General features: G+C 34.1%; 2 long non-coding RNA genes across 2 annotated transcripts; both read left to right on the top strand.

The window, feature by feature from the left end:
- Positions 1-5,642: 5,642 nt before the first annotated feature.
- On the top strand, positions 5,643-6,722 carry LOC140181619 (uncharacterized). The gene is made up of 3 exons (XR_011876593.1): positions 5,643-5,928; positions 6,045-6,136; positions 6,244-6,722. It is a non-coding gene; the product is annotated as an uncharacterized lncRNA (long non-coding RNA).
- A 504-nt stretch (positions 6,723-7,226) lies between these two features.
- LOC112771878 (uncharacterized) lies at positions 7,227-8,972 on the top strand. The gene is made up of 3 exons (XR_003815651.2): positions 7,227-7,694; positions 8,162-8,254; positions 8,798-8,972. It is a non-coding gene; the product is annotated as an uncharacterized lncRNA (long non-coding RNA).
- The last annotated feature ends 4,976 nt before the right edge of the window (positions 8,973-13,948 follow it).

Genomic DNA, 13,948 nt, shown 5'->3' with positions numbered 1-13,948 from the left:
GCTTTCATTGTAGCATTTTCTTGCCAGCTTCTGATCTCCTCGCACCGTTGCTATCCCCGCAAATGTCGGGAATTTCATGCAAAGGTGCAGGGTAGACACCACCGCTCCGAGTCGATTTATGGTAGCTCTGCCAATCAAGGCATTATATGCTGACCCCACGTCGAGGACTATGAAATCTATGCTCAGAGTTTTGGACTTTTCCCCCTTTCCGAAGGTCGTGTGGAGGGGTAGAAATCCCAGTGGTTTTATCAGCGTGTCTCCTAATCCATATAAGGTATCGGGGTAGGCTCTTAACTCCTTTTCATCCACCCCTAGGTTGTCGAATGCAGGCTTGAAAAGGATATCTGCCGAACTCCCTTGGTCTACTAGAGTTCTGTGGAGGTGGGCGTTGGCTAGGATCAGGGTTATTACCACTGGATCATCATGTCCAGGGATTATTCCTTGCCCATCCTCCTTTGTGAACGAGATTGTGGGGAGGTCGGATGATTCACTCCCGACCTGGTAAACCCGCTTGAGGTGTCTCTTGCGAGAGGACTTGGTGAGTCCTCCACCCGCGAATCCTCCCGAGATCATATGTATATGTCTCTCGGGAGTTTGTGGTGGTGGGTCTCTCCTGTCCCCGTCCTCTCGCTTTCTCTTCCCATGATTATCTGATCTTTCCATGAGATATCTATCAAGCCGACCTTCTCTGGCCAGCTTTTCTATCACATTTTTGAGGTCGTAGCAATCATTCGTTGAATGACCATAGATCTTATGGTACTCACAGTAATTGCCACGACTTCCTCCCTTTTTATTTTTAATGGGCCTGGGAGGTGGCAGCCTTTCAGTGTTGCAGATCTCTCTGTATACATCCACCATGGAAACCTTTAGAGGAGTATAAGAGTGATATTTCCTTGGCCTGTCGAGACCGAGTTCTTCTTTCTTCTTGGGCTCTCTTTCCTTCTCTTTTGCAGAGTGGGAATGCCCAGGTCGCTAACTCGACTCTCGTAGTCTGGCATTTTCCTCCATGTTGATGTACTTTTCTGCTCTTTCCTGTACATCGCTCAGGGAGGTGGGGTGCCTTTTTGATATGGACTGTGAGAAGGGACCTTCTCTAAGTCCATTCACTAACCCCATGATGACAGCTTCGGTGGGCAGGTCCTGAATCTCTAAACATGCTTTATTGAACCTTTATATATAGTCCTGCAAAGGTTCTCCGACCTCCTGCTTTATTCCCAGGAGGCTCGGCGCATGTTTTACTTTATCCTTTTGGATGGAGAACCTCATCAAGAATTTTCTCAAGAGGTCTTCAAAGCTGGTGACTGACCTCGGCAGGAGGCTGTCGAACCACTTCATCGCCGCTTTTGACAAGGTAGTCGGAAAGGCTTTGCAGCGAATTGCATCAGAAGCATCAGCCAGATACATCCGACTTTTGAAATTGCTTAAGTGATGCTTCGGATCTGTGGTTCCGTCATAGAGGTTCATATCAGGCTTTTGAAGTTTTTTGGAACTTTTGCCCTCGTGATGTCCTCACTAAACGGATCTTCTCCTCCCAGGGGCGACTCTTCTCGATCGCCACGGGAGTTCCAACTTCTCAGAGAAGATTCTAGTCTTAAGAGTTTTTCCTCTAACTCTTTTCGTTGCTCTATCTCTTCCCTGAGATTTTGCTCCGCCTCTCGTTGTCGTTCTAACTCATGTTCCAACTGTTCCAGACGACCTTGGTGGCCATGGACCAGCCCTATTAGCTTGGTTGCGTGGGGTGGCCCTTCCTTTCCTGACTCTCGTCCATCCGAAGAGTTTACCTTTGGATTTTTAAACCCAGAGGTGCCTTCTCGATGTTGATCGTTGGCCTCCGGGTGAGGAGTTGGGTTCGCGTCGTTGTTTCCGGTGTCCAGGTTTTTCTGCTCGGAATCAGACGCCGTATGACCATCTTCCGGTGATTTGTCCGCCATAACTGGTTGATCTCTCGGGTCCCCAGCAACGGCACCAATGTTACGATGGGTAACTGGAGATTATTGGGTTGGACTCGCTGGGTTGGCCCAATCGTCTATAGAGGGAAGCCTTCGGACGGATTCACGTCTTCAGGGCCTCCGTCCGACTTGTGAATACGAGTGAATGGGGGTGGTACCTGCAAAGACACTCTGATGCCTAAGTCAGCAAGGGCGTAAGCAGGTCTAGAGAGTATTGGGACTTAGAGATACCTGAGGGGTGTCGGTGTATTTATAGTGGTGAGCCAATAACCACCGCTGAAGTAGTTCCACCTTTTAAGGTGGATAACCGTCCCTTTATCTTAGGGAAGTTGGGATATGGCTCTTGGAAGTGGGTTGAGAGATCTTAGGGGCAGTTACTCATTTGAGTGAGTGTTTATCTGCCAGCTAATCTTCGTCCCCGACTTCTTTAGAGCAAGTCGTGGTGAGAACCGACTTCTTTAGGGAAAGGTCGGTGTGGAGTGAGGCTCAATCCTTTGAACTGGGTCTTTTCGTTTGGACCTAGGCCTTAGTGTTGGGTCAGGGTATGAACAATACTCTTTTGGCTCATATGTTAAGTTCACACAGTTTTTTCTATATATTTCACATACATATTATTTAAGGATGATAAATATGACACTACAAGAAAAATACCCATTCAGCCACACTTTTTTTAAGCTACATTTGAAAAGCGTAGCCTATTCATAGAATAGGCTACGCTTTTCTCCGTGTTGCCTTTTTATAAGAGAAAAGGATACACAAATGCGGCATCATTTAAAAAGCGTAGCCTTAAGTATTATAGAAATCACTTATAAAGCGTAGCCGTAGGTTGATATCTATAGGTTCACTTTTCGTATCAAAGGAGACACTTTTAAAGAGTAGCCTATTTTTTAAGTTTTGGGTGCACTTAAAAAGTGATGCCTAATGTATATACTTATCACTTGGTAACTTTTTTTCCTCTTTTACGCGAAAGGAAACCTACACTTAGCAAAAATTTTGTCAATTCCCTCCTAGGTCATCACTCCCCTCCAAAGCCCCTCATCCAGTCATCCTTGCACTGACCCGTGAAGAAACCCTCTCACCACACTCACCATCGCGCAGAAACCCTCTCACTGCAGCATCGCGAAAAAACCCTCTCACTGCAGCATCGCGAAGAAACCCGTACTCATCACCACTCACTACAAGAAATTCACTCCTGTTCGCCCTCACCATCGTCATCTTTGCGCTTCTCACCTTCGCCAACCCTGTCACGCACAACCCTCACTGTCGCCACCACTCACTCATCTTCATCACTCACCACTCACCACGCCGTCACTCATCTTCATTGTTGCTTGTCTTTGCTGCGCGCTCACATCAGGAAGACTCTGCCTCAACTGAAAGCCTCTCATCAGTCGCTCACCATCGTCAAGAAGGTATGTATTCACCTTCATTTGGTTTCTAAAATCTGAGAGGGTAGGATTCCGATTTTAGGGTTGCAATTTGGGGGTTTGGTACAAAATCCTGTGAACTCGTGAATTGATGAACATGCATGCTAATGTTGCGGTGCAGTAGAACTAGTGAATTTGGGGGTTTCATTCTGTTAGTGTTGCACTGCAGGGTTTACTGTGACTTGTTGCTAAAATTTTATGGTTTGTCTGCTCCTGAAGGTCCACTTACGGAGGTTTGCTTCTGTATGATTTTTGGTGCAAAATAATTAGAGCTGTTAATATTTATTGTCTAAATTGAAGTTGCTAAAACAAAGATTGAACTGGATTTGTCTTGCCTACTAATAAATTATGAAAACCAAGTAAGGAAATTGTTTGAGATGATTACTCTTTTTATATAAAAAAAACAAAAAGATTTTAAAGGATTCTGAAACAAGTATTCTCATAAAATCTTTTAAAGAAACAAATTCTTGTAAAGAGACAGGGTATGAACTTCCATTTTTAACAAATAAAATAAACCTTGAACTGTGAAACGCTAGATCAACAGAAATCAAACTTTCCAATGCAGAAGATTATTGTTTTCATTGTTTTATCTTTGGAATTTTTGTTACTCGCAGGTTTTGACAGAGAGTATTGATCGTGTCTTAGAGTTTGTTAAATGAAGTAAGGCAATCAACCCTACTGTTGCATTGGAGACAGCTACAGCCTTGCAGGTATGTGTGTTTTGTCTCTTTCTTCTAATCATAATAGAAATTTGATTTAAAAGAAGACCAGAACATTGTGTTTGTTCCTGATTTTGCGTATATTTGTTTTGTCTTTCAATTACACTTAGTAAAAATGAAGACATTTTTAAATTTATTTGCTTGGAAGGCATAAAAAGGTTTATTTTTTCAAAATGGGAGTCTTTAACTTTACATGTAATACATTTGTTCCACATTAGAAGTTTCAGTGCTTATGCTATGGGGTTTCTAAGGAGTAAGGATCCACTGATTCTGGATAACAATTTGAGGGAACTGGGTGCTAAAATTATATAAGACAATTGGGCAGGTGTAGTTCCCTTTCTGAAGGTGCATTTGGGATTAAATAGGTATATTTTTGTTAGAATATGTTTCTGCACTATGATATTATTTTAAATCTTGTACTTAGCTATATTTCTAGATCTCATGCTCTTGAATTTCTCTAAACTTTGGTTGCTGTAACTTATTGTGTTTATCCTTTGATTAAATGGCAGTAGTTTTATATCTAAGTAACCTTTCCATTGAGTATGCTTATGCTCAAATAAGTTAGGCTACATAATGTATTTATTGACCAGTCAGCTGTTTGATTCTTGGATCTGTGAATGATTGTTGCCTTCTTAATCAACACAGTTTACTTTGTAGTGGTAAATGATAATGTTCCAATAAACAAAAATCAAGTACTAATGGGGACTATTATTCATTTTTCTAGAGTAGTTTACTTATTTCATGTTGTTAATTGTTTCACTGCCATTACATGAATGAAATGAAAAATACATCAAGTAGCAATATTATTGATTGTGTTTTACATACAAGACTTGCACTCCTATTTATACATTAATAATATGAGTAACTAACAGCTTTGTAATCACAAACACAACAACTATGGTCTTGTTTATTTCTTGTATTTCAATTAGAATGTTGAAATTTGAGAGTAACGCATGAGCCAGATATGCCATTTTTGAGCTAAAATCGTATTTGGTTTGGGTGACATTTTAAGATGTTTATTTATTTTCCAGGTGACATTTGTATTGAACTGTATTTAGTTAATTAGATTCGAGTAATTTGTTTGGTGTTTTGTTCACGGCATCTGAGGCCAAGACATTCTTTTTTACCATTTGATCACGAAAATTTTCTAAACACTTGAATAGTTTTGATTCCATCCAATACCCAATTCTGTGTTTAGGGTAATCAATGGTGCTGGAGGATTGCTTCTAAATTTATGAATTTAATTAATTTGTTACAAAATTAAATAGTTTGTTGAAGAAAAAGTTTATTTGTCCCATCATGGTTTGGATTTGTGGTTGCAATTCTAGCTGCAGTAAAATTTGCAGTTGATGCTGCTGTAATTGTTGTAAAGGGCTATAAAATTGTAACATCAGTGCCCGTAATCTTGGTTGCAGAGTTTGAAAAAAAAAAGGTTTTGTTTGCTTTACGTTCTTAATTCTTATGGCCAATTTTGACCTTTCAAGAAAGCCAGAGATGTTTGCCGGACTGCAGTTCACCAGCTCTCCGGTCACCAGGTCTCTCTCTATCTCTCTTGCTATTTATGTTCTTGCGTCCTGTTTGACTTCAAAAATCTGTGATTGCGATTTCTATTTGAATTTGATTTGGGATTCAACTCTTATGATTAGAATTTATTGCTGATGATTAAGGTTCTAGTTTTAATTGATTGCCTATTCAGCTGCCGTGTTTAGGAAAGGCAAAGGGATGAGTTTACAAGAATGAGATTGCAGCTTAGAATTCCTGCAATTGAAAGGGTTTTATTTTTTACATGTGAAGATTCTATACAGTATTTTGAAAATGGATTTCATATTCTTAAAGGTGAGTAGTATCTAAACATTTTCTTCTAAATTTAATGAACCTGCTTTACATTTACTCCATCTTTCTCTTTATGCTGCTCAGTTTTACTTAGATTTGGCAAATTAAATGTGCTGCAGTTCTTTCCAACTGCTGAGGAGTCAATGAATTACTATAATGAGAAATGATGTGTTGATGGAAAAGGACTTGTTCTGCCCAGTCAGATTGTAAGGTCAGCTTTGCTATGTGCTAGTTTGGCCGAAAATGGGGGATTCTGGAGTATTATACTCTTGCTTCTTCTTGTTTTATGTCTTACCTCTTACTTTATCTTTTGTTTAGAGGTATGTCAAATATTATATATGGAGGGACCAAATCCAGTTTCAAGTGCACAAGGAAGCACGTCAGAAAATTCAGGTTTGTTCTTATCTTCAGTTGCTGGCTCAGTTCATTAGGAATCTTTTGCATCCCAACAGAGATTAGCAGGCCATAATTTTTTTCTTGATTAATTTTTTCCTTTGATTTTTCATTCTTTTTTTCTTCTCTTCTTAATTTCCATTTCTACTGATGTTCTTATGCGTTACAACAATTTTTTGCTATTTCAATTTATTGCAATTTCTGTCCAAAAATTAAAAAAACTTTTGTTATTTGTTCTTATCATAAGTTGACCCCTTTATTGTATAATAGGACATGGTTTGCCTGTTCTGAATAAAGACGGTAATCTGGCATCTCTAGATACTGATGAAGGAGGTTGGGTCTTCAATTCTTCATCTTCTGAGGTACAAATGTTACATCAAGTTATCCTATATTCCTTGTATCTACTGGTCTTGTGGAGTATTTAGTGGAATTGATTTCAGAAAATGATCTTGAATTGGTAAATAATTCTGGTATGACAGTGTTACAATACGCTGCTTATAGTTGGGATGAGAATATTAACATCAAGATTGCAAAATGTTGTGTTTGTAATTGAGAGGGAGTGAACTTTTCAATTATGATTTCTTTTGTATATAATAGGTTCAATATCCTGGAGTTCAGCATATCATAATGACAGATATCCATAACTTGCAAGCATTTGCTTTGTACATGCAAAAGGCAGATATCAAATTTGATCTATGTTCAATAACAACAGAAATGGAAACATAGGTGAACTTCCTTTTCTGATTATATTGACACTTTGTTGATTCACACCTCATATATATTCCACACTTCCACAAAATTCTGCATTTTATCTTAGAATATTATAAAATTTCATTCGAGAGGTTGATTTAACTGGAAATTATCTATGTCAAGTTTATCTTTAACTTGGATACTCCTTGGTCATTCAGATTTCTTCAAGGACTTGAAACAGATTCAGCAACTGTGAAAAAAAATCAGACAAGCGATTGACAACCAAACTGAAGTTACTGTACAACTCATTAATTATACAAAGACCGGTAAGCAAGTCTAATGTTTCTGCACAGAAAACTACTTTAATAGGCAAAGTTAATATAAAATGATAGGAAATGTTAGCAATTTTTTTCCCTTATTAGCACTATTTAGTTTATTAAAAGGAAACAAAATACTATGAAGCTCGGCAGTGATGTAGTTATTATTCCTATTATCTTTAACCTGCAATAACTGATCAAAAGATGCTGCTTTGTTATCACAACATTTTGTACTGTCCTGAATGGAGGAGGAGGAGCTATTTCAGTAGCTCTTGTCTTGAATCAAAATACTGCCAAGGTAGCTGCAGCTTCGGAAACTGCTGCATTCTCCCAAAATCCTGCACTTGTTCTTGCTCCAGTTATCCCAAGGTATGCCTTTGTTGCTGTTGTACAAAGTCTTTTTGGAGAAGTATTTTCTGATATTTCTGATGTTAGTATTTCAAATGCCATCTAAATAATGCAGTGTCCAAGGCAATGAAAAGAGCTAACTTCTTTTTCATGTGATTGGTTATTTGGATATTATGGGCTTGATTGTGTAAATGTGTAACTATGATGACAGGGTGAAGTGGATGCTGTTTTTGTTCATGCTATACTAGCAGTGTGAAACTTGCAGTGTGTCTAGTGATTCTTTGATAGTGCTAGTTCAGTTGGATTTTTCATTTCTTCTTGCACTGGGATTTTCCTATAAGCCACGTGGTTTACTGTTGCATTTGTCAGTTTGTTTTACACTTTGTCTACTTACTTTATATATTCTTTCCCATTTACTGGAATTTTGGTTTGTTTAATTTTTTGGATAGATGTACCGATAATTCACCCTGTTTGCATGTGTTTTGCAGAGTCAACTGAAGGCTAAGTGGGAAGAGTAGAAGAAATTGCTTGAGAAGGCAAGATATGACGCTGAGAAGAAATATGATGAAATAAATGAGCAGGTTTTCTTTTCACCCATTTAGTTTAACTGATGCCTTATTCAGTTATCCTTTAGTGTTCTTGTTGAATTATTGTGTCCTAACTTGCTCTTATTGTCTAGTATTAAACTGTTGTCTACCCAACACATTAAAAAATTATGGTCCATTGATGTGTATATGAGGAATTCATTATTTACAGGACTGTTAATTTATTTGGTATCTTTGGTGAGTGTTGGTTGCAGTTTGCAACCTAATATCAGTTACAGTTAGCAAGTCTAGTTAATCACTGTCAATGTGCAGTCTGCGCCACTGTCGGTGATTGAATGACCTCTTCCTCCTAACTCTGTATTTTCTCTTTATCTTCAACTCAAAATATAAAAGAAATAATGGGTCACATTGTAATGCAATTTAAACAGCATATCCATAAACTGTATTTGATAGCAGGCAGTAACATTGTTTCTTCCTTGTGGCAAGCCCACATAGTGTGAACTGTTTTTATTATTTATATTTTATTGCATTGGTTTCTTTCAAATTACTTGTGTGATTGATGTCATCAACCTCCTTCAGAATAAAATACTTCATAGCCATCTTGAAGCTTTGCATATTCGGAAGGCAAAAAAGGAGCACAATGCCGCTGGTATATCATTTGGAAGTAGTAGTGCAGATACATTTGGTGATGCTGGTCTTCAAATTGTGATGACTTGTCTCCGGAATTCAAAAAAAATTGTAAATACTTGTCATGTGCTGCAAATTTGTTTCGCTTGTATATTTGTATATTCATTTTAAGTTCTCTACTTTCAAAGTCAGAAACAGAAGTGTCAGCTTTGATATTATTAGTAGTAAATTTTAAGTGATATTATGGTTATTTTGATATTATTTAAAGAAATTATTTAGTATAATCATGTATTTATTTTTATTTTATAATATTCAACTCATTTAAATAAAAATATAGAATTATTATACATGTAATCATATTAACTATTATGTTGTATTGATAATTATTAGATATATATATATATATATATATATACAGAAAAAAAACAAGACCTAAGGCTACACTTATATACAGTAGTTCTAGTATACAAAAAAAATCGAGACCTAAGGCTACACTTATATACAGTAGCTATAGTATATATAAAAAAAAAAAAGAAGAACCTAAGGCTACGCTTATAAAAAGTAGCCATGGTATACAATGTGGCTACGCTTTACAAGTGATGCAGTAGCGTTAAAAAGCGTAGCCTATTTTGGAAGAATGAAAGCTGAAAAGCGTAGCCTTTGGTCCTGAACAGCATCACTTGAAAAGCGTAGCCTATTCCTAAACGCCAAAAGCGTAGCCCTTGGTGCAGAAAAGCGTAGCCTTTGAGAATAGGCAACGGCCGAATAGGAATCACCTCAAAAAGCGTAGCCGTAGTCCAAAAAGCGTAGCCGTAGCCTAAGGCATCATTTTTTTTCACATTTGGCTACACTTTTCAAGTGTACCTGAATGGGTGTTTTTCTTGTAGTGTGACAACTTCAATCATATATATATATGAAAAAAAATTCACAAAATATTTCTCATATGTATCAGAGACATTATTTAAAACCATGTGGTTAAGTGTTTGCCAACTCGCATTATTTGAGTTACCTTTAGGGTTTACAAAATTATTAAATATTTACCTATGGCTGGCCTAACTAATAATACACATATAATATATTTTCATGTTACTTATTAGAATTAAATTAAACTAACTTAAGCCTAAAAACCAGTTTAATTAATGAAAATTATCAAGCGCTTATGAATATATATGTGGAGCTGGCTATAATCCAAATATTCTTGAAGAAGTAGTTGCTATAATCGGGTTATGTTAAAATATTTTATTGAGTAAAAAAGTGTATATACTATAATAATTCTTTTTGGGATCTTCCATGCAACCAACACAATAATTGATCAAAAAACAAATTAATAAAGCTAATTTCCTTTTATGGCAGATAATACATCTTTGACGCAATTATCTGGCCATAGTTCATAATAGTGGATTAGTGGTAGCAGCCGAAAATAAACAATGGAGGTCGTTTATATGATGATCCAGAAGCTGATTAAGTACTTTCATCATTATTATTATAATTGTGTGATTATAGTAAAAAATGGATATCATTTATCTAAAATAACTAATGGGCTAATCTGATGTAATACTTATTAATTTTATTAATTCAGACAATATCATAGATAGTCGTAGTTTAAGATATCTCTACCAAAAGAAAACTGTTAATATATTATATATTTCTAAATTATTTTATTAGGCAGAGGTGGCAAAGCTAGCATATTAGCACTTAGAAGAACATTAATTCGATTAAAAAAAATATTAAAAAATTATCAAAATTTATTATTTTTAGTCATTATTTTTAGTCATTAATGACAAATAATAATTAATTCTAATCGTCTCTAGCTAACATTCTTCTTTTTCAACTATAATATTGTCTTTTAATATTTTTATCCTAGCAATAACAATAAAAAGAATTAGTTTATTAACAGGGATATTTGACACATAGATCATCATCTTTCTCTTCCCTTGATTTGAATGCTATTAAAAAATCATTTTTGTTTAGGTGAGAAAAGCTTGTATTAAGTGTAATGTCAAACACATATGAACATAATGCAAAGTTTATAATGTTGAAAGTGTCACTTTCACAGGGGTGATTATTAGGAAGAGACAACACCAGTTAGAGGAGACTAAATCCGTTGTGACCTCACCCTTAAGGATTCGCTGACTTCGTTTGGTGCTTTTCTTCTATAACTTGTTTCCTTTTTTTTTTTTTTAATTAATGTTTATTTTATTTGCAAGGCTTTCTTTCGATTATTTTTTAAATTTAAATTTTATTTTGTTTCAGTATTTAAGAAAGTATCTACTCTTGCATATTCGACAAATTTAACTATTTTGAGTTTATTAGCTAATATATAACTTAATAAGAATAAATTCTCTTAATTTTTTCTTAATTGTTTTGTCAAATGTGATGTTTTATTATTCAATATGACAATATCTCTTCTCACATATTTTTTTTTTAATTCCATTTAAAATTATAGCTAGTTTAACAGTTAAATAATCTATAAAAGATATAATTCAATTAATCAACTTTGATTCTCCACTATAATTATATGAGAGACAAACAAAAAATTATGAAAAAACTAAAACTAAAATCAAACAACACAATACTCTTTATATATAGGTATAAATAATCAAATGTCTCTTTTTTTATTAAATAATCAAAAAAATATTATTATTATTAGTATGATTATTTATTTATTTTTTATTTGAGTAGATTTTTTTCAAATTTATATAATACAACCTTTTATAATTGTATTATTATTTAATACCATAAATTTTTCTAACAAATAAAAAAATTTAAGTGTAAAAGCAAATAGATTACTACAATAAAAGTATTATATACATAATATATATATATATATATATATATATATATATATATATTTTTTTTTTTTTCAAAAGTTCAATGGGCAAACGTCTCACACCAACATATAGGGATCTGTTCCTATATGTACCCACATATATGAATCCATCGGTATATATTATCCAATAAATTTATTGTCCAAATTCTAAAACAATTCAAAAATATTTTTTTTAAAAGGATAAATTACTAAAAATATACTCAAATGATTTTATTATTGACAAAAATATACTCTTAAATACTCTTAAATAATTTAAAAATACAGTAAAAATATCCAATATTAAATATGTATTTCTCAAAAAATGCTTTATAAATTAAATTTTGATGCGATTTTTGCAAGAATAATTATAAAACTAAGATATTTATCTTCTTAAAATTTGGTGATTTTTTACTAAGTATATTCTTTTTTATGATTTTTTGAAAGTATTATTGGTTGTTGACAAAAAAAATCACAAAAACAATATATACTTAACAAAAAATCACCAAACTTTAAGACAAAAATTTTCTAATCATACTTAAAAAATATTGCATCGAAATTCAATTTCTAAAATATTTTTTGAGAATATATATTTAATGTTGGAAATTTTTGCCGTATTTTAAAATTATTTGAAGACATTTTTGTAAAAAAATAAAATTTGAGTGTATTTTTATTAGTGACAATTATTCGGGTGCATTTTTGGTGATTTACCCTTTTGAAAAATAAAAAATCAATAATATGATTGAAGTATCTTGAATTAATAGAAAGAGTCTGATATTCAATACAGTATCATACTTTCATTCTGCTAATTTTTAAATTTTATCAAAGATTTCAGACCAATTAATCTATTATACATAAACATAATTAAGGAGTTAGTGAAATGGCTTAGGACTTTCTTGACTTATATCGTTAGTCCTTTACAGGAGGCTTTATTCTTAAAAAGGGTACTCCAAAAAATATCATGATTATTCAAGAGATCTTTCATTTTATGAAAAGGACTGAATTTCGAAAAGGATCTTTAGCCTTTAAAATAGATTTGAAAAATGTGTATAATAGGATGAATAGGAGATTTTTGAAAAGTTTTTTTTTTATTAAGTTTGGTCTTTTGAAATCCACAAATAATCTCATCATGATGACTTGTGTTTATGCTTTCTCTTTATAAGTTCTATGAAATAGTAGTAAATTGGATAGTTTTTCTCCCCAAAGAGGTCTATTTCAGGGTGACCAATGTCCCTCTATCTATTTGTGTTATTATGGAGTTAGCTTTTTTTTATAGCAAACAAGTGGAAAATAAGATATGCGATTCGGTTGTTATCTCGCGTGGAGGATTGAGAATCTCTCATCTTATATTTATCGATAGAAGATTTGCTTCTTTTTTGTAAAGCAAAGAAAACCTAAGTTCAAGTTTTTGTGACTACTATGAACACTGCTTGTAGGACTTCTAGTGTAAAAATTAATCTTGAGAAATCTAAAGTTCTTTACTTCAAAAATGTTTCTACTCGCAGAAAGAAGATGTTATTAGTGTTTCTTCGTTTCAGTTCACTCAAGTTTTAAGGAGATATTTTGGTCTTAGTCTTGGACATTTTAGAGTTAGAAATATGTTTTGAATAAAGAGCGAAGACTCTTTCTTAAAATTTAGTTACATCCTTTATTCCTATTTATCCATTTTAGGTCACTCTTTTCCTACTTGGTTCGTTAATAAAATTAGTACTATGATGCATAAATTTCTTTGGAAGGAGCACACGGATGGAAGAGGACTGTGATACGTGTTCATGAGCGTATTTTTTGCATTCAAAAGTTAAGAGGCAGATCGATAATCTTGTTTTGTTCAAGGATCTAAATATTAGAAGAATTACATTATGTCAGTTTTGGACATAAAAAAGACAAAGAATTTGTCTATAAAACAGTGGTGCTGAAATGGCGACACTCATAAGACCCATTGAATTTTCAATCTGGAGATAAAGTCGAACTTTACCATTATGTAACAATAGAAGATTTAATTAATCTGACCATTAAGGTGGAGGCACAGTAACAATTTATGGCAACTTAAATTTCTTCAGACTTTAATTCTATATGGGATTCTAAAGGAGCAAAGTTTGAGGATACGACAAATTTCAACGTTGCAGATTTCAAAAAGAATATTATTGATCGACATAAAAAGAGTTCTTCTAATCCTATCTTTAAACTCTTTTTCACATCCTATGATGGAAGAATTTGTTGAGTATGCTATAGATGGAAATGTGTATTTTGAGGAACCAAAGGTGTAGAATTTCTCAAATGAGTCATTTGGATGTGAA

This window comes from Arachis hypogaea, chromosome 18 (genome assembly GCF_003086295.3).
Source record: "Arachis hypogaea cultivar Tifrunner chromosome 18, arahy.Tifrunner.gnm2.J5K5, whole genome shotgun sequence".
NCBI classification, from domain to species: domain Eukaryota; kingdom Viridiplantae; phylum Streptophyta; class Magnoliopsida; order Fabales; family Fabaceae; genus Arachis; species Arachis hypogaea.
The sequence above is the reverse complement of the archived record's forward strand: the minus strand, read 5'-3'. Positions and strand labels throughout refer to the sequence as shown.